Source organism: Lynx rufus, unplaced genomic scaffold (assembly GCF_022079265.1).
Source record: "Lynx rufus isolate CCGP_SWC_20201006 ecotype Redwood Valley unplaced genomic scaffold, mLynRuf1.p SCAF_11, whole genome shotgun sequence".
Taxonomy (NCBI): Eukaryota; Metazoa; Chordata; class Mammalia; order Carnivora; family Felidae; genus Lynx; species Lynx rufus.
The window spans coordinates 16,540,720-16,561,104 of record NW_025814825.1 but is presented as its reverse complement, the minus strand read 5'-3'; the positions used below and the strand labels follow the sequence as shown (position 1 = coordinate 16,561,104).

Genomic DNA, 20,385 nt, shown 5'->3' with positions numbered 1-20,385 from the left:
TTTTCATAGCCTGTTATGTAACTGAGTGAGGACCCACAAATCTTAACAGTATCTTCTGAAACAGAACATACACTGCTTAAAGAGACCTTAATTTTTTTCTTCTATAACCATCCAGCACAGACTATTGGCACAGTTGCTCAAAATAGTGTCCTCAGTTAACAAATATCTGCTGTCTGACAACATCGAACAGCATCCATATGGTGATATTTGTTAGAAAAGAACCCAGACACAAAAAGTCATATAGTATAATTCCATTTATATGGAACATCCAGAATAGGTAAACCCATACGTAGAATATAGATTGGTAGGGCCCGGGGAGTGAAGGAATGAGGAGAAATTGCTTAACGGGTAAGGGATTTTATTTTAGATTGATAAAAATATTTTGGAACGAGACAAAGGTGGTGGTCACACAACACTGTGAATGTACTAAGTGTCACTGAATTGTTCAATTTCTTTCTTTTAAAAGAGAGAGAAAGCACGGGAGAAAGAGAATCCCAAGTTGGATATGGGACTGGATCTCATGACTCGAGTCAAAATCAAGAGTAGGAGGCTTAACCAACTAAGCCACCCAGGTGCCAATGAATTGTTCGCTTTAAACAGTTACATTTATATTATGTAAATTTCACCTCAATATATCACTTAAAAAAAAGAAAGCACTAAACTATAATGCTAACCATTTTCTAACACCTACTGTGGAACAGGCACTTTACACAGATTATCAGTAAACATTAAAACAACCCTGTAAGGTAGCACTGTTGCCCCATTTTGCAAAAGGAAAACTGAGACATGACTTGGTCAAGACTTCAGACCACTAAGTCATGAAGGATTTTAATTCAAATGTTAAAACCTAAACTCTTTCCTGTCTCTTCACTGGCTTTCAAACTAGACTCCTTGGATCTCTTGTGAGTAAGTGTCTTGGATATCACCTGCAGGTACCCCTGTGGCTTAAACACTAAGGCCACATAACTCCTTGCACCCAACTAAGCAGCTCTACTTTAACTGTCCCATTTATAATGGGTCTCTCCATAAGATTTGCTTCACTGAAAGGGTTCCTCTGATTACAAAAGGGAAAAAGTCTGGAAACAACTGTAACTTTACCTTGCTGAGTGAGTAAAACACCCCTTGGATGGATGGGACATAAACTGGACCTTGAAAGACCAGGCGGAACTTGGATAACCGCCCAGTTTCTTCACCCAAATGAAGTAAAAATTCAAATCCTTCATGGTCCAGTAAAAATGAACACCTTCTCAGAAGCCCTACATGTCTTTGTCTAACAGGAAGCTTTTAGCTATCTTAGTATTTTAGCATTCATTTTCTACTTTGTACTGTGCTCATTTATGTGTTTACCTCCTCTCCCTTACCAGAATTGGGAAATTCTTAAGAACAGGATTCGTGTTTGGGCGTCTGGGTGGCTCAGTCAGTTAAGCATCTGACTTTGGCTCAGGTCATGATCTCAAGGTTTGTGAGTTCAAGTTCCGCATCAGATTCTCTGTCCTCCCCTCTCTGCCTCTCTCTCTCTCCCTCTCTGTCTCTCTGTCTCTGTCTCTCCCCCAAATAAATAAACATTAAAAAAAAAAATAGGATTCATGTTTGATTTCACCTTTGTATGCCCCTAGATTTCCCAGGACCACAACTTGAACATAAGAGGGGTTCAGTGCCTATTTGTTAAATGAATGCATCAGTGAATGAATGAAGGGAATCTAGCAGAAGGCACAGGAGCTAAGAATGAACTGCCTAATAAAAGGGACGCTGAGCCCATATGCATGCCTAGAGCCAGTATGTGTTGAAGAGAAGTAAGAAATAAAGCTGGATGTAACAAAAGCCAGGCTGAGGTGTGTGAACATGACATATGAAGTAATAGGAAGCTAACGCAGGAGTAGTGACACAGTACGGCATAGTGAAGTGCACCCACACATGCACAAATTTGTTGAATGTTTGAATCACTCTGGCAATAATATCCATCCAGTATAGACTGGAGTGAAGGATGACTGAACAAACAAAAGCAACCAGTATTTCATCTCTCCCAACAACAATCTTGTTCAACTTAAGAGTCTAACTCAGCAGCAAGCCCAGAGTAGGCACTCAATAACTGTTAATTGAAATGAATATTAAATTCCCCCCTTTTTTTGGGAATAATACTAAATTCTTTCTCACTACTCATTAACATAGAGAGTTTCCAATTCACAAGCTAATAATGTTTTCCAAGGATTTCTAAGAGGCTAAATCACCATGAAAATTATCATTTCAACTAATACATATTATATTAATTGGAAGTTTAATTTTTCATGTCATGCTCTCCTAGTTGACAATATCCTTGTTATGTCATTAAACTATAATTGTGTATATCTGCTTCAACAAACAATAACTGAACCATCAATAAACTATTATGGCTTCCATAATCCCTAGCAAAGATTAGTTTCAGCATCATCATCACAAATTAGTAGAGACATGCCCCAAATCTCCTGGTGAAGCCCAAGAATTAGGCTTGCATAGTCATTCCTACATTTAAGCGCTCAATAGTTTCAGTCTCTAAACTTTAATCACACTGTTAGGAACCTCACAGGAAATTTGATCCCTTGTAAAACAGAGGATTTTAGAGACAAGATGAAAAGTCATTTGAAGTCATCAGGCCTTTGGAGCCAGGGTACACTGATTAGTAATGATGATATTATAACTAAGCACTCTCATTTAAGAAATAATCAACTAAATTTAGAAGGTCTTTTTTTGGCATTTAAAAATTCCTATTCAATCCTGGATTTCTTCCTAATTGTAAATTAGCTTTAACCAGGTTTTAATGACAAAGACTGAGAATAATGTATTGGGGAAAAAAACTCTGAATTTTTAAAAGATTATTTTGAAAATACAGATCATTGGAGAATACTCCATTAACTTTATTACAAATGTCTTCAAACAGGGTATCCTGTACAGCCTGAAAACAAATTAGGGTTCCCCCTTGAGGACCTCAAGAAAATTAAAGATCTATTTTTAAAAATGTATGACATTTGCATACAATTTCAAGGGTTTACAGGACCTCTATCACCTATCCCAGGACCCCTTAAGGTCCACTGACTACTCTAGCTTTACTTACTTTCTAAAAATTTGTTTTAACATTTATTTATTTTTGAGAGAGAGCGCGCGTGCGTGCACGAGCATGGGCAGGGGAGGGGCAGAGAGAGAGGGAGAGAGAAAATCGAAAACAGGCTCTGCGCTGTTAGTGCAAAGCCCAACATGGGGCTCAAACCCACAAACCAGGAGATCATGACCTGAGCTGAAGTCGGACATTCAACCAACTGAGCCACCCAGGTGCCCCTAACTTTACTTACTTTAATATACACAGAGAGGCCAATAATTTTATTGAGTTTCACAGTAACTACATGTGCTTTAATTGGGACATGTTACATTATAGGTAAGAAAGTTACTCTCCTTGATTTTGGATATTATCAAATAGGCATCTGAAATCTTATTCAACAAGGAGGTATGCTGGGATGGGACATACCTAGAGAGTTCAGGGATCAAGTCCCCACTTTGCCAGCTACCTAAACTGTGGGATATCGGACACGTCAATCAATCTAAGTCTCCGTTTTCTCCTCCATGAAAAAGATTATACATCTCTGTTTTGCAGAACTGTTAAGAGGAATAGTTGAGATAACAAATATGAAAGAACCAAGGATGGTGGCAGACATATAGCAGGAACACAATGAAATGCAAGCTCATAAAAGGAAAAAGGGCAATACAAGTCAGCTGGAGACCTGTGAAATCTAATCTAGCTGAATTTCTGTCTATATGACCATTTTCTCCTAAGAGACAGGGGAAGTCAGCACAAGTAAAAATTCAAGACAGAGCAGAAGAAAGTGGCCAAACCAAAAATAGATTTGTAATGGCAAGGATGGGGTCAAGAACAGTGTATTTTACTCATAATCATAGATCTTTTAAGGTCAATCAAGATTTTAGAAAATAATACAAGAATATCTTCTTGACCTAAGGGTGGGAAAAGAGTCTTAAAACAGGACACAAAAAGCACTAACCATAAAGAAAACACCAATAAATTTGACTCCATTAAAATGAAGAACTTCTGTTCATTAAAAGACACCATAAAGAGAGTGAAAAGGCAAACCACAATATGGAAGTAGACGTTTGCAACATACATATGCAAAGGATCGGTATCTAGAGTACATAAAGAACTTTGAAATACCAGTAAAAGACACAAGGTCCAGTTTAAAAAATAAATAAATACGGGGCAGAACTGAACAGGAATTTTACAAACAAGGAAATCCAAGTAGCCAATAAATATATGAAAAGCCACTCAACCTGATTACTAACCAGTCAAATGCAGTTCAGATTGGCTAATTTGAAAAGCTATGAATCGGAGTTCTGGAGAGGACAAGAAGCAATGGGAATTCTCACATACCATAGGAAGGACTGTGGTCTGGTACACCACTTTGTAAAACAGTCTGGTACCTAGTCAAGTTGAAGACAAGCATACCTCATGACTAGAGTGATCATACAACTCATCATCCAGACACTTTTGTGAATTAAAGGGGTTATACACTGTGACAACAGGCATAAGCTAGGATAAATGGTCACCCTGTCTATGTACAGCAATTCCATTCCCAGGTGTACACCTTAGAGAAACATATGCACACGTGTACCCACATGACAGTACAAGAACACTCACAGCAGCTTTGTACACAATTTCCCCAAAGTGGAAAAAACTCAAATACCCAGCAACAGAATGGATGATTAAAAAAAAAAAAAAAAAAATTGTGCAAGATTGTGAGTCCACTCTGACACCAGTCCACCTCACGCCAGTCAGAGTGGCTAAAATGAACAAGTCAGGAGACTATAGATGCTGGCAAGGATGTGGAGAAACGGGAACCCTCTTGCACTGTTGGTGGGAATGCAAACTGGTGCAGCCACTCTGGAAAACAGTATGGAGGTTCCTCAAAAAATTAAAAATAGAACTACCTTATGACCCAGCAATAGCATTGCTAGGAATTTACCCAAGGGATACAGGAGTGCTAATGCATAGGGGCCCATGTACCCCAATGTTTATAGCAGCACTTTCAACAATAGCCAAATTATGGAAAGAGCCTAAAGTCCATCAACTGACGAACAGATAAAGAAAATGTGGTTTATATATACAATGGAATACTACTTGACAATGAGAAAGAATGAAATCTTGCCATTTGCAACAATGTGGATGGAACTGGAGGGTATTATGCTAAGTGAAATAAGTCAGTCAGAGAAAGACAGATACCATATTGTTTTCACTCATATGTGGATCTTGAGAAACTTAACATAAGACCATGGGGGAGGGGGAGGGGGGAAGTTACAGAGAGGGAGGGAGGCAAACCATAAGAGACTCTTAAATACTGAGAACAAACTGAGGGTTGGTGGGAGGCGGGGGAGAGGGGAAAGTGAGTGATGGGCATTGAGAAGGGCACTTGTTGGAATGAGCACTGGGTGTCATATGGAAACCAATTTGACAATAAACTACATTTTTAAAAAAAACTCAAATATCCAGCAACAGTAGAATGGATGATTAAAAAAAAAAAAAAAAAACAAATTGTGCAAGATTGTGAGTCCTACAAAAAGGTGCTGTAAGGTGTTTTGGAAATGCAGATTCAAGCATTATAAGAGAAGAAAAACATCCCTTCATCACACTTCTCCCATCCATGCATCATTACCATTCTGCAAACAAAGACTGATCACTATAGCTCACACATCCCCACTTTCATAAAACAATTTCCTTCCTGCTCACTTTATACAAATACAAGCAAGTATACGCATGTGGAAAACTGAAGGTATTTTGAGGAAAACGATCTAAGAGACTGAAAAGTCACCTGTTAAGAATCCTGGCATTTAATAAAGCCAGACCAGTTGGTTAAGGATTCTTCTAACTGGTATGTAAAAACCCATGAAGTTTTTTGAAGTCCATTAAAATTACTTATTAAAATTCCTCAACTACCTTCCAACACTCACCCTATTTTACTTTTCATTCACATTATGCCTTACATCTGACAGTTTCCATCTTATCTTCACAAAAAGTACATGAGATAAACATCTGGCATAACGGCAATGACATAACACCCACTTTACTCAGAGGCCTGAGTGTAGCTCGTAGGCAAAACTTCAACTGACCATGTCATCAGCACCGACCAGTCATTCCCCTAAGTTCCTCCTTTAACGTTACAACCTTCCTTTATCTTCCCTTTTTTTTTTTTTTTAAATCATCATTTCAGCTCCCCAACCTTCAACCCTAAGTAGAAGTTCTCAGGTAAAAATCTTACCGCTTACTGAAATATGCAATATTTTCCTATCCTTCTTAAAAACATAAAAAGATTGCCCCAATTCATTTTGATACATGTGTGAAGAATTTATGTAAAAATGGGAGTGTGTTATTTCAGGGCTATCCCAGAAAATCTAGGCTACACAAGTAAGACAGGAAGAATGTACTTTACTCACATTTATACCAAAATAATAATGATAACTTTTTTGGAGCACCACAAAACTAACATTATCCTAGCATAATTAATTCCCATTTGCTACTTTCACCTCCTGTCCATATTCCGAAGAGTCTTTCTATACTCTTTACTTTGAATTTCTTAGTACCTACCTCCACCCCAAACATACTTGATACTTGGTTCACTGGTTCTCATTACCTATTTTCCACGTCTTTCATTCTTTATCACTATTCTCTCACAACTTCTGTGCAATACTCTCTCTATCACATCCTAACACCTTCTCCCAATTGCAGAGCTTAAACACCTTCATGGAGCACAGGAAACCACTTGCAATCTAGTCCCTCTGCCTTTGCCCCTTGTCTCCCACAACTAATTTCCTGCACTCTGCCCATACTCTTGCCATACCAAGTACTTTAGTACTTGTACATTCAAAAGACACAATGTCTTTCCCAAGGTAGTACTAAGGTGTCCCCCTGAAATAGACACCCTGCCCTACCTCAAGACTCCAGCTCAAGTTTCACCCAAGAAATTCAGCCTGTCAACAACCTGGTCTCCCAAACTAACACCTTTCTTTGCCCTATCCCCAATCCTGGTTTAGTCCACCAAATCACATTCACCTAGATCCACTGCCCAGCCCCACCCATTTTTTTTCACACCTGCCGCCTTTTCTCCACCCCCTGAATCCCCCCATCTTCGTAAGATCTACTACAGATATATTATGCAAGTTCTGCTCTGCAGTCTTATCGTTCAAGACTCTCACAAGCATATCCATACCGTTCTTCCATGTTTTTTAATGCTTCATAGACCCCAAACCTCCTTTACAATTCCAATATGCCAATATACCCAGATACCTGCTTCACTACACTGTACTTGCTCCTCACTTTTCCCCAATACTTCCCCCAATCCGATATCTACTCTTTACTGCTCTCTCAACTCCACTCCACATCCACCACACCCAAACCTATTCTTACTGTCCTCAGATAACTGCAATCCCATCCTTTTGCATCATTTCACCTGCCCTCACATAGCCCTCGGTCCCCCTTCCACATCTCCAATGTTGCACCACTCCCTACTCTCACTTTACACCTGCTTGCACACCTCCAGTTTCTCCTCCCACCCGCCACCCCCTCACCAGTCTTGCCCAGACACTCACTGCCCCCCCCACCACCATTCCTACCAGGTCACTCCCACTCAGAAAACCCCTCCAAACCCTCGCCTTCCGACCACCCGAGCCCCGCCCCCACCCAGATATGACCCCGCCCCCTCCACCCTCGAGCCCCGCCCATTGCCCTGGAGGCCCCGCTGAGGGGCGGGGCCTGTCCCTCCTCCCTTTTCCCCCCCGCCCCCTACCGTCACGCTCAGGGGCAGCCTGACCCCGAGCGGCCCCGCGGTGACCCTCGCGCAGAGGCCTGTGGGAGGGGCGTCACAAGCTCCCGATCTCCCCCACCTTCCGCCCCCCCTCCCGTCCAGTCTCCTCCCCCTGGGAATGCGCGGGGTGGGTGACAGACCTGGCCGCGCGCCACCGCCACCGCGCCTGCCGGGGGCGCTGCCGCTGCCTGAGAAAGAAGCCGCGGCTGCCGCCTGGAGGAGGTGCCGTCGCCTCCGCCACCGTTGCCTCCGCCGCCAGGGGTAGGAGCTAAGCCGCCGCCATTTTGTGTCCCCCTGTTGTTGTCGTTGACATGAATCCGACATGACACTGATTACAGCCCAATGGAGTCTCATTAAACCCGAGCCGCGGCCCCGCCCCGGCGCTGCTCCATTGGAGGAGACCACAGACACTTATGGCCACCCGTTGGCCTGCGGGTCTGTCCGTCACCCACACACTAACCACCCTGCAGCCCATTGGGGCAGGTTCCTGCCGGTCATCTCGCCTCCGCATAGACACACCCCTCGACCCATCATCCCCCCCCTCCGGAACCACCCCGGGGGTGGGTCCACTGCCAGTACCAATCAACAGACTGCTGGGCCCGCCTCTTCTGGGCACCTATTGGTCTAGCCCTTTTTCTCTCTCCCAGACACCGCGCCACCTCTACTTCCACCTACCCACCCCCTCAACCTCTAGAAATGGATTGGGTCTACTGGCAGAAGAGGCGCTTGGCCTTATTGGCTGCATACAACGCCAATCAGAGGGCCTTTTCCCTCTCCCCTCCCCCACTCAACCCCAAATCCCCTAGCCCGCAGCTAAAGTTTGTGTGAGAGCTGATCGCTGGCGGCGGCCGCAGGATTTAGGGGTGGGAGCGGGCGGGCGCGCGCGGGCGGGCACGCGAAGTTAAAATTCGAGGTTCTCAGTCACCAGCTCCCGCGGTGGAGCGCGCGGACGGGCGCGCCGCCCGGAGCGTTCCATCCCGCCCCCTCCTCCACCCTCTCCCGTCCCGTCCCGGGCGACTACTCGCCCGCCCCCTGGCTCGCATCCTTACCCCCCACACACCCCTACCCTGCAAGCCCAAGGCCGGGTGCAGGCAGAGCGATGTCGCTGCAGCCTACTCGCCATCCCATGCCGAGGGGGAGCAAGCCCCTACCCGCCGGGCGTGCACCCCCCGGCTCCACACTAGCCCGTGTCTGCAAGCACGTGCACCGTTCGCCGCTGCCTCCAGCCACCCCGGTCCCCGGCTAACCTCGCCTGCAGCCCGGCCAATCGCTTGCTGCCCTTTGTTGCTGCAGCCCGGGTCTCCCCGCTGCCTTCCTCAGCCTCCGCCTCGTCCTTTGCCAGCCGCCCGGGTCCGCAGCGCCGCGCTCCCCCCGCCCGGGACCCACCGCCGCCGCCTCCTTCTCCTCCTCCGCCTCCTCCTCCTCGGCTCCGGGCTGCAGCGCACAGAGCCCGAGGCAGCGCCGCCCAGCCCCGCTCCCCCCGCGCCGCCAGCTAGCCCGCCCGGCCCGGCCGGGGGCGCAGCCTGGACCCCGCCCGCCCCAGTCCCCGCCCCGGGGGTACCTGCCTCCGCCCTGGGGGGCTCCGCTCGCCGCCCTCGGGGGAGGGCGGGGATGCCGGTGTCCGCGGGAGGATGGGGAAGCCTGGGCCGTTTGGGGCGGGGAGTGTGCCCGCCAGGGCTGGGACTGAGAGGTGCGGTCCTCGCCAACGCGTCCCCCCTCCCGCTGCTGTGGGCCCCAAACTTCGTCCTCCGCCCGGGCGTTACACCCTCGGGTGATCGCGGCAGTTTTGGGGTGGGAGATGCCTCGGGAGCTGTGTCTACCCTGATCAGGAGGAAGAGGGAGCAGTGACATTCAGCGACCGCGGACAGGGCACGGCGGCAGCATCCTTGGGTGGGAGTGGGGATGTCAGACGTGGGCTGGAGGGGGAAACTGCCCCCTCAAGATGCCCTCTCCCAGCCTGAGATGAGCTGTAGAGCTCAGCTGCGTTTTGAGTGCTTTCTTAGGCGGTGCAGAGGGATGGCAGAGGTGCTGGGGGCGGGGGGGAGTCGGGGAAAGACCGCTGGGGGGCCCTTCCCCCTCTAGCCAGCGTTCGAACGAAGGCTGATGGCTAAGTTCGGTTTTCCAGGCTTCCCCTGGGCCCCCCGAGTTCCTGAGGCCCACACGAGGGAGGCCGGGGCTCCTCTGGCCGCCCAGGCGAGGCCACTCTCACGCTGCCCTCGTGCCTCCCAGCGCCCTCCAGACTGAAAAGACCGTCCCTCGCTATTCCTGAGGATGGATGGGATGCTGGCAGGGGCGACTTCGGAAAATAAGAAAAGTAGTCCCGAGAAATGGCTCCTACAGAGTTTGAGTATGAAGTTTCCCTTCTGAGGCGCCATTTCTTCCGGAGGGGGAGAACTTTGGCTTTGTAAAAGAACCAAGTTTCAGGCTTGATGGCCTGGGTGGAAAACCACCTGTTGACTGAAGTCTGACCCTGGAGTCAGGCAGATCTTGGGCTCTAGCAGATCAGGGTGAGGCAGGGTGCCAGGGAGAGGCCCGGGGCCTCCTGCCCTGGTTGACTCCCAACATCCTCATGCCACTGACACCGCAGCAGCATCTCCAACTTCCCATTCAAAACCACTGTGCAAACTAGGTAGGTACTTTGTTAGAGCAACTTATCTCAGACAAAACAAGCAGCACAACCCTGTCATCAAATGCAGAGCACAATACACACTTCACTTTTTAAAGATGCTTGCACCTCTGGGGTGTGAGCTGCCCCTACTTACATGCTTCTTGACAACAAGGTGAGAAAGGAGCTAAGACAAAGGGCACGGAGTTGGATGAAAGAATAGAAAAAGGGAGAGGGGAGCAGAAGAGTTGTAATACTACACTCAAAACTGTCACCAGTTCCATTATAAACCCCTTTTATAGGTGTTTTATTACTTGGTTGTTAGTTTTTAAAACACAAACCTCTTTAGATTAAATCTTGGCATTTGCAGGCTCAGCTCAGGGAAACAAAACACAGGGAAAGTTCCCCATCCACCACTGGCTTGGCTACTTTTGAGCTACATTACTGATAAAACAAACAAACAGCGTGTTGGGTTTCCTCAGCCTTTATCTCTTATTTAGTATCTTCAGTAGCTGGCTCAAGGTGAATTTTTTACAAGCCATTAGTTCATAATTCAGCCTAGTTCATTTAGGTATTTCAAAGAGTAGGACATTTATAAGGTGTGCTCTTTTTATAATGCAGGTGCTGGGGTTTTTATTCTCCATGAAGTTACTAAGTAAACTTAAGAATCCTGGCAGACAAGTTAGCCTTTATGTTCTTTTTTTTCCCCCTATGGTCTGCCCAGATGCACATTATTTTGTAACTTAGATTTGAGTCCCCCAGACTGCATTTTATCTCAAGCAATAAAAATAAACCATGTCTTAATTGAAAACAAGTTTCAAGACCCCAAATCTGTACACTCAAACTGAAGTTCGCTAAAGAAGCAACCAAAGACACTAAAAGCCAAAATGTCCACATTTAAGATGTCTTCAGCCAATGAATTGTGGGAGATTTATGAGCATCTAACACTTGCTATCACTAATGAGTTAGCCACATGGATTTCCAGTGCATCAAGAAGAGACACCTTTAGAGAGAAGTGGGCCTTATTTGCCTAAAACTTGTACTCCTGTAACCCCAGGAGCTGGCAAACACAGAAGAAACATCTTTAGCCAACATCTTGATGTGTTTTTTGAGATTCTTTTCTTAACAAACATAGTTCTCTAACGGGCATGGCAAGGAAAGGGAATGTGTTGCTTTCCCCTTGATACTTCCCTCTAAAGTTACTTGTCCTTTGAGAAATCCTGGCTCTTCAGTTAAGTGGGACTGGAAAGGATAACAGAAACACAGCCAGAGATACTTAATGCTTACTCCTAAACCTGTCTCTTATCTGTGGTATCTCAAGTCCTCTGCTGAGCTAAACAGCTCAATTAAGAAGTTAACCTAGAAATAACTTGAACTGAAAACCAAGCATCCTGCAAAATTCGCAAGCTGACTGTGCTGGACAATTATGAATACAGGGGCTCATTTAACCACTCCTCCCTCCCCCAAAACAGCTGCCAGTGGCCACCTCAGGCCAGAATTACTGACAACTACATTTATACTGCTCAGTGTGGTTCACAGATCACTGGCACCAAAATGATCTGGGAATGAGTGCTTAAAACACAGTTTCCTTGGCCTACCCAGAGATTCTGATTCAATAGGTGTCAAGTGGGGCTCCCAGCTCTACATTTTTAGCCCAAGACTTGACTTCAAGCTTATGATCACTGAATTGGAGAACCACTGGCTAGGCTGAATCCTCTTCTTCCCCAGCTGAAAAGGAATGTTTATTCCGTGAATGTCTTAACCAGGTTAAGTATATCTCTAGTACTGGGATGATTCCACGGTTTGGCCTATTTGTCCTTGAGTCCTAAGTAAGGGTAAAAAAAAGAATGCAGAAGAGCTTCAGGAGCTGAAGGAAACCTGGAGGGTTTGATCTATTGGGTTTGTTTACTAGCTCTGAGGCAAGTCAGACAAACAGCCTGATAAGAGGTATCACATCTACAGACGTACTAACAAGTCCTTCTGAAGGAAATTAGGTAAGCAAGCAGCAAACAGGGAACCCGAACTGATTTGTCCAGACTTCAGTACATGGTGAATTCTACTTACTTCAGTAAGTCACTTAAAAAGCATTGGTCTGCATCCTACTTCCCACTGCCACATGGAATCCTCTCTCATTGACCGAAACTGTCCCCACAAGGTCACAATATCTAATTATATCAGTCAAGGGCAGAGGGGGTTGGGGATGATAGGTCACATCATCAGTTTTAAATAGGCTAACAAATTCAATCTACAGTTTTGTGTATGAATAGCCTAAATACTGATGTTCTGTATCTATACCCCATTTGTGCATCCTTTAAAAGCCTTTAATGTCTTTAAAATGCATTCTGGATTGGGTCTAAACTCTTTAATCTACCTCTAAGGCTTGTACATCTGCACACAACCTATCACTCATCTCTAGCTTCTCCCAGCCCAACACACTCCTCCATACACAGCACACACTGTTCCCTCTACAGCCATACCCGCCCTCCCTACTTTACCTGATGGAAACCTTGAAGAAGGATTACTCCCAATCCCTCCTTGGCTACTGCCTCTTCTATGAAGTTTTACTGGTCTTTGCAGTTAGCCCATAGGACTTTGAGAATACCCTTTACTCCATCCCTGGCATTTGTTAAGTACACTGTTATTATTTGTTGAACTACGGAATAAATAAAAGTGCTTATCACACTCTCTTGTCACATTTTGCCTTCCTGTTTTCCTCATTAGCTTTTCTACTTCATAGACCAGCTTGATCATTTGTGTAACTGCCCTGTACCTGACAATAAACGGTACTTAATAAAGAAACACCATCCATACATACCTGTGGTTCCCAGGACTGGGTGTACATTAGAATCACCTGAGGAATTTTTCAACCAGCCTAGCGCTTAACCACCTTAAGCAGCCTTAACCACCTGAGGCTGCTTAAATAAATATCCCTGGGGGTGTGGCCCCATTCATGGGGGGGGGGGTGTCTTTTTCGTATGTGTTGTTTTTGTTGCATTAGGCTCCACGCCCAACATAGAGCTTGAACTCATGACTCCAGGCTCCACACCCAACATGGGGCTTGAACTCATGACTTGGAGATTAAGAGTCACCTGCTCTACTGAGTCAGCCAAGCACCCCTCAGGTTTTTTTTTAAGTACCCTGTGCCATCAGAGTAAATAACCATTGATTTATACAAACCAGCAGGATGCCTCAGCATCAAGTGAGAAATTCCGAAGAAATGAGGATGGTAAAAGATATCAAAATTAGCTAAATGTTGCGAATTTTAGCGAGGACAGAGTTCTCAGGGATCTTTTTTTGTTGAGACTCAAAGGTGTGGTGGCCTTTTTTTACTAATCATAAGAGAGTCTTAATAAGGATTCAGTTTTTAGCATCAGGCTATCCCAAAGAAAATTTGAACTACCCAACTGTTAATTTAATGATCTCCATTTGTTTCAATTTTGAAATTTGGGGGAAACTGGCAACTCTGTCAGTTCTTGAGATTAAGAATCTCAACAGGTTCTTGAGATTAAGCCCTGCATCAGGTTCTTCACTGACAGTGCAGAGCCTGCTTACTTGCAGTTCTCTTTCCTTCTCTCTTCCCCCACCCTCTCTAAATAAATAAACGTTAAAAATTTTTTTTCCGCTAAGGAAACTAGAGTAGTAAAAAGTAACTTACTAGAACATACTAGAATGTTGAGACTATCAGACGGTAGGCATATATCATAATAATTCCATGTCTAGAAAAATTCCAATTTTCAATGGAATTACAAAGAGCCTAACATAGTCTTTCCAGCAGTCAACCTCCCCTCATTCCAGTTAACAAACATAAAACACCTCAAAAAAGGCTAAGGAGATCAGTCTGGTGAGCCATTTTACCAGCTTGATGCCCTTCCTGGTATTAGTAACAAACTGCTTGTGGGAGAACATGATTGAGCTTGATCATAACAAACTTAGCCATAAACTCCTTAAAGGTTGGGATTGGGTTTGGTTCACCTTTATATTCCCCAACTAGCCTTGAACATGGTGGTAATAAATGATACTGAGTAAAATAGAGGTTAAGAATCTGTTATCTGGGGCTCCTGGGTGGCTCAGTTAGTTAAGCATCAGACTTCGGCCCCTCGTTGGGCTCTCTGCTATCAGCAGCAGAGCCTACCTTGGAAACTGTCCCCTTCTCTCTCTGTCTCTTCCCCACTCATCCTGTCTCTCTCTCTCAAAAATAAATAAACATTGGGATGCCTGAGTGGCTCAGTTGGTTAAGTGTCCAACTTCAGCTCAGGTCATGATCTCAAGGTCCGTCAGTCCCACATCGGGCTCTGTGGCTGACAGCTCAGAGCCTGGAGCCTACTCCAGATTCTGTGTCTCCCTCTCTCTCTGCCCCTTCCCACTCACACTCTGTCTCTGTCTCTGAAAAATGAATAAACCTTAAAAAATTAAATAAATAAACATTAAAAAATAATCTGTTATCTATCTGCTTATCTAAAGCCTGTCTTCTAAAATTCATAAATTGGGCTATAAACTTCATAAGCTTAAAGATTTCTTATACAGTGTTTTACACATCATGGGCATTCATTAAATATATGAAGTTTGGATAGATACATTTCCTAACCACTGTAAAACAGTACTTTCTGTTACCAAATCTAAACCACTTTTTCTAAGTTTATGTATGTTTGTTGAGGAATATCTTTGGACATTTTAACATTTTAGCATTTGACCAATGGGTGTGTTTTATTTATCATATACTACATTTGCTAATTTTTTTGCTACTGTATATATACATACATACATAGATTGAAACCAGTTCCTTCTAATTTTCTAAGATCAAGAGTTCCATACTTTGAGGCACTCCTTTCTATTCCCACAAAAGTTTTAACTGCCCCCTTCTAGAGTTTGTGGCCTATTAATCCACTTTATGTGCCTCACTTCAGTGGCTGATGTCACTTGACACATATCTATTGGCTGGGACTGAGTTCTTGTTTTCTTTCAATTGTAATGCCACACACTGAGTGATAACCTTTAGTAAACAGTCTATAACGGCTCCTGATTTTGTTTCCTGAATCATAGCAAATGACCTGAAGTAACTCCATGTTCAGTTGATTTGTAGTTTGTAGTATCTTAGTCTCTGGCAGAGAGATTAATGTTCACCAGCTATTCCCTGTGCTCCCCTACATTTCACAGCCTTCCTTTCAATTAGGTTAGAACCATGTGGCTAGTTTCGGCCAATGGATAATGAGCAGAAGTGGTATGCATTTCTTCTGGGTCAAGAAAGTTAAGAATCAGGGTGTTAATTCTCCATCTCCCTCTTTCCCTTCCGAAGCATCTGAGAAGTCATGTGTCCCAGATAAGGAGCTACAAGTTGACAGAGCCACTATTAGCCTGGGCCCTTGAGTGACTGAATGGAGCAGATTCTCCCCAATCTTCTTCCTACCCACGCCACTTGCTTTGACATGTAATAGGAGAAACAAATTTTGTTGTGTGAAGCCAAAGAGATGTTGAAGTTTGTCTACCACAGCAGGTAGTAGGGTTGCATAACCTAAATTAATATATTCGTAAAACACAATACTTTACAAATACCTTTCTTACATACATCTCAGTGACTGTGCCATCGAGGTAAAAACACTTCCCTTCCCACTAATTATCCTTTCCTCCAAACACCCCAGCTGACTGCCCACCAGCCATGGTTGTGACAGAAACACCAGATATATCAAGTTATGTTGGAACCTCCCTGTAGTAAGTTAGCAAAACTATTGATGAGACCAAAAGAATTAAAAAGTGGATTTGTTTCTCCATCTGAATAAAAGCTGAAAAAGCCTGAAGCAGTGATGTCATTCTCAGGCTAGAATCTACTGCTTTGCCCTAACAGGGGAGAAAAACAAGTCAGAATAACCTTAGCTCTTCAGTGTGACTTTGTTGGCTTCCAAATAATTAACTTTCTTACCAGTGTTTAAGTTGAGATTTTGGAAATACGGACATTCCTTGGGAATACAGCTGCTTCTTAAGAGTAAGAAATTCTGCCCCCCAAAATGAATAAAACATTAAAAAAGTTATTAAAAGGGGGACCTGGGTGGCTCAATCGGTTGAGTGTCTGACTTCGGCCCAGGTCATGATCCTGCGCTTTGTGGGTTCGAGTCCCACATTGGGCTCTGAGCTGACAGCTCAGAATCTGGAGCCTGCTTCAGATTCTGTGCCTCCCTCTCTCTCTGCCCCTCCCCCACTCTGTCTCTCTATCTCCCAAAAATAAATAAAACATTAAGAGAAAGAAATTCTGTCCCAATCCATTCAGTACCCTTTTTGTAGCCCTTCAACCTAGTCTTGGAGCTCTAAAAAATGACAAATGACCTAGGAGCTGATTTGCAATGTGGCTAGAAGCACATGCTATTCCTGTTAATTAAAGGAGTAAGGGGGCTCATGTTGGTTGTTGGGTTGTATAATTCTGTCGTTCCACGTGAAACCTCTAAGGATAAACAGTGTGGGAACTTAGGATGTTCAAGTGGACTGACAGAGCATGTTTGCTGAACATGGTTTTAGGGTGCTCAGTGTAACTATATTATTAATAATAGCTAGCACTTGGGCAGTACTTAGAGCACTGATTTCCCTGAATTGGCTCATTTCATCATCACAAAATTCCTTTTCAAATACTATTAACTTCTATTTTACAAACAAAGAAACTGTGGCTCCCCAGGTGTTGAGTCAGCAGTTGGCAAGAGATCAGAATTCCCACCTGGCTCAACCTTACACTCAGCCTGGCCCCCTGAGGCCACTGCCCCATGAAGGTGCTTGGGGCTGTTCAGGATCCGGGGAAGTACTGAGCAACCTGCCCTCCTCATACTGTCCAGGGGGCGCCTGTGGACCAGGAGCAACCCTGAGAACCCACGCCCTCTCCCAGTCACCTAGGCCCGAGGCCCTTGGCCAGACCGGCCAGACCTCCAGGCACGACGGAGGGAGGCCAGGGAGAGCAATATGGTCTCGGGCAGAAGGAAGGAACCCTGGCACTGGATGGAAAAGAGAAAGGGGAGGCGCTGCTGGCAGCTGCAGAGAAAACAACCGTCCAAGGCCAAGCCTTGAAGAAGCCTGAGGCCCAACCACTTCCAGGCTGTAAGGACACCGTAGTAACCACTTTTTGGTTTGGAAAAGTCTCTCACTTAATTCCTACAAGAATCATTTTACAGAGACAGATGGAAGGGGGGAAGACACCAAGGCTTCCCCCAGGCAGCGGCGAGAGCCGGGTGCCCGCCGTGCCCTCCCCCGCCAGCCCTCACCACCCCCCCGCCACCGGGCGATGCTCTGAGCCTTTGTCATTCCGCATCCCACGGTGCCAGCTAAGTCACTCAGCTGTCACAATCCGGCCTGGAACTGCAGGATACGAAATAACTCCAGCGAGACCTCCCCGGGGCGGGGGTGGGGGCCGGAAGGCCGAGCCTTTTCGGCGTGCAAAGGAGCACCAGCTGCATCCCGCAAGTTGCTAAATTAGCCAGGCTGTTGTCTTGCTTTTAATTTTTGTGTGAATTCAAGAATAGGTCGCGGCTGTCTTGGCAGTGTGTGAATGAGACCCTTTCCGAAAGAATTCACCTTGCTGAAGGGCCGCTGTCAGGCGCACAAAACTCACAGTGAGAAGCGGGCTTTGACAGAAGCCTCCTGCTAGCCCTCCCCACTTCTGGTGTCTTGGCCTCACTTCCCCGCGGGCCTGCCTCCCGGAACCCCGCACCTCCAGGCCACCGTATCCCCTGCCTCCCTGAGCAAAGCACCTGCTCCCTTCCTGGCACAAAGAGTGAGCCAGAGCCTGAGTCCGGGCCTGGCGTGGCCTCTGCACCCTCCACAGTCCTGGAACCCTCAGGCAGCCTTCCTTCTCCTGGCTGGTCATGACCCTAGTGGCTGGGGAAATCAGGCAGAAGGTTCTGGAAACTGACAGGTTGGCTCCTGGAAGAGCTTACTCTGCGCTGAAAATGTGCGTCTGTTTCCGGGCGCTCCAGCCAGCGGGTCGTGAGGCCATCACCAGCCTGACATCAACAATCAGAAAGAAAGGCCGTTCCAGGGATGATGGCCCCAGACCACCATCATCTGTTGCTTTAGCAGAAAGCAATACATAGATGGCACATCCTAGTGTTGGGTTTATTTAAACACCACACCCAAGTCCTTGCTGCCACCTGTCTCAATCTGAATGTGCCCGATTTCTCCCACAGTGGCCGCACGCCTCCTGGACTTAAATCTCCAGAGCCAGAACCCATCTGGTTGTCTTCCCTGCTGCTTTTGCCCATTTGAGCAGGTGTCTTAACTGAGACTAGATAAGAATTGACATGTTACATTTTTTTAAGTTTATTTATTTATTTTGAGAGACAGAACTAGCACGGGAGGAGCAGAGAGAGACTGAATGCCGAGCAGGCCCTACACTGTCAGCGCAGAGCTGGACCCTGGGCTCAAACTCACAAACCGTGAAACCATGAGCTCAGCTGAAAGCAAGAGTTGAGTCACCCAGGTGCCCCATTGACATGTTACATTTGTAATAAAGTTTTATATATTTAAAAATATATATAGTCAACTGTGTACACTTAACAAAAGAGAAAAAGCACAAATAGCTAATAAATATATGAAAAATGTTCAGATTCACTAGTTATCGAAGACCTGTGAGACGATATTTTTTTCCTTCCAAAATAGCAAAATGAAAATATGGAATCCCTAACACTGGCCCAAGTGTGACAAAATTTAGCACTCAGTTGGGAGTGATAGTTGGGAGCTGGTGTGAGACTTCCGGAAAGTAATTTGACAATGTTTATCGAGAGCCTTAAAAAAACTCCACTCAGAGGAGTGGGCTCTAAGTCAGGGGCTTGGGAGTCAAGCAAGATATGAGTTCTCACCACCCACCCTTACTGCTGTGTGCTCTAGGACAAGTCACTTTGCCTCTTTTAAATCCCTTTCCTCAAATATGAGGAAAGTGGGGCCGCTCGCTCCTCCCTACCTCACAGGGCTTTCGTCAGGATGAAGAGAAAAAATAAAGGCTGCTTAACAAATAGTGATGGTTGCTGCAATGGTTGTTATAAATTCTCTTTAGCCCAGTAATCTGGACTGTCCCAAGGAAATAATATGAGATGTAAGAAAGATTCATGCACAAAAGATGTCTATCTAGCATTGCTTATAATCATAAGATCATGGAAACCAACCATGTACCCAGCATTAGGGGAAAAGTTAAGAAAATTATGGTAGAGCTACATGGTTTTATATATAAACTCTGTTGATAGCATATGATATGCACTGTTCTGTATCTTGCTTTTTTTTCACTTAATAGTATGACATTTTGCAAGTTTTAAGCGTGTCTGCAGGGTAAGTGTCTAGCATTGGAACTGTTGGGTCAAAGGATGTACATTTTAAATTTCAAAAGCTATGGCCAACTTGCCCCACAGGGAGGGGGCTCCAATGCACACTCTCGCTGTTTCCCCAGCTCTCCACAACAATATTATCAACCTTTTATTCTTGGTCAAGGTGAAAGTGGCATCCTATTGAAATTCAATTTGCATTTCTCTTATTATGAGTGAAGTTGAACACCTTTTCATATGTTTAAGAGCCATTTGTATTTCCTTTTCACTGAATTGTTGGCTCAAGTACCATTGGTCTCAGTTTCTATCGGGTAGTGGGTCTTATTTATTTATTCATTTTGCATTGTTTTACCACTTTGGCTGACACTTAAACAAATGTGTTTTTCCTCCAGTTTAAAAATCACTTATTTTAAAACTTTTTTTGGCGGTTTTGCCATTCACCTTGTTTTTAAAAAATGCACATTGTCTAGGTTCTAAACAATTGCTTTTTCTGTGCTGTAACACTCTCGACTGGCCGCACCCACTGACTTCTCGTTCTCTCGGAGCTCCTTCAGGGCAGGGACCATAACTACCATCTAGTTCACCCTGTGAAGCCCCAGTGGGCACCCACAGTGACAGTAGTCCCACCTTGAGTTAAGTGCCAAGAACTTGTGGTCTTGCAGGT

General features: G+C 45.2%; 1 protein-coding gene across 3 annotated transcripts in view; it reads right to left on the bottom strand.

The window, feature by feature from the left end:
- Positions 1–8,536, bottom strand: part of KAT6B (lysine acetyltransferase 6B) — a 190,589-nt gene extending 182,053 nt beyond the window's left edge. The window contains exon 1 of one of the 3 annotated variants that reach the window (XM_047073003.1): positions 7,973–8,536. The gene's annotated coding sequence lies outside the window, so the exon portion shown is untranslated. The remainder of the gene's footprint in view (positions 1–7,972) is intronic. The other 2 variants (XM_047073004.1, XM_047073006.1) reach the window with 2 other exon arrangements.
- Between the last annotated feature and the right edge of the window lie 11,849 nt (positions 8,537–20,385).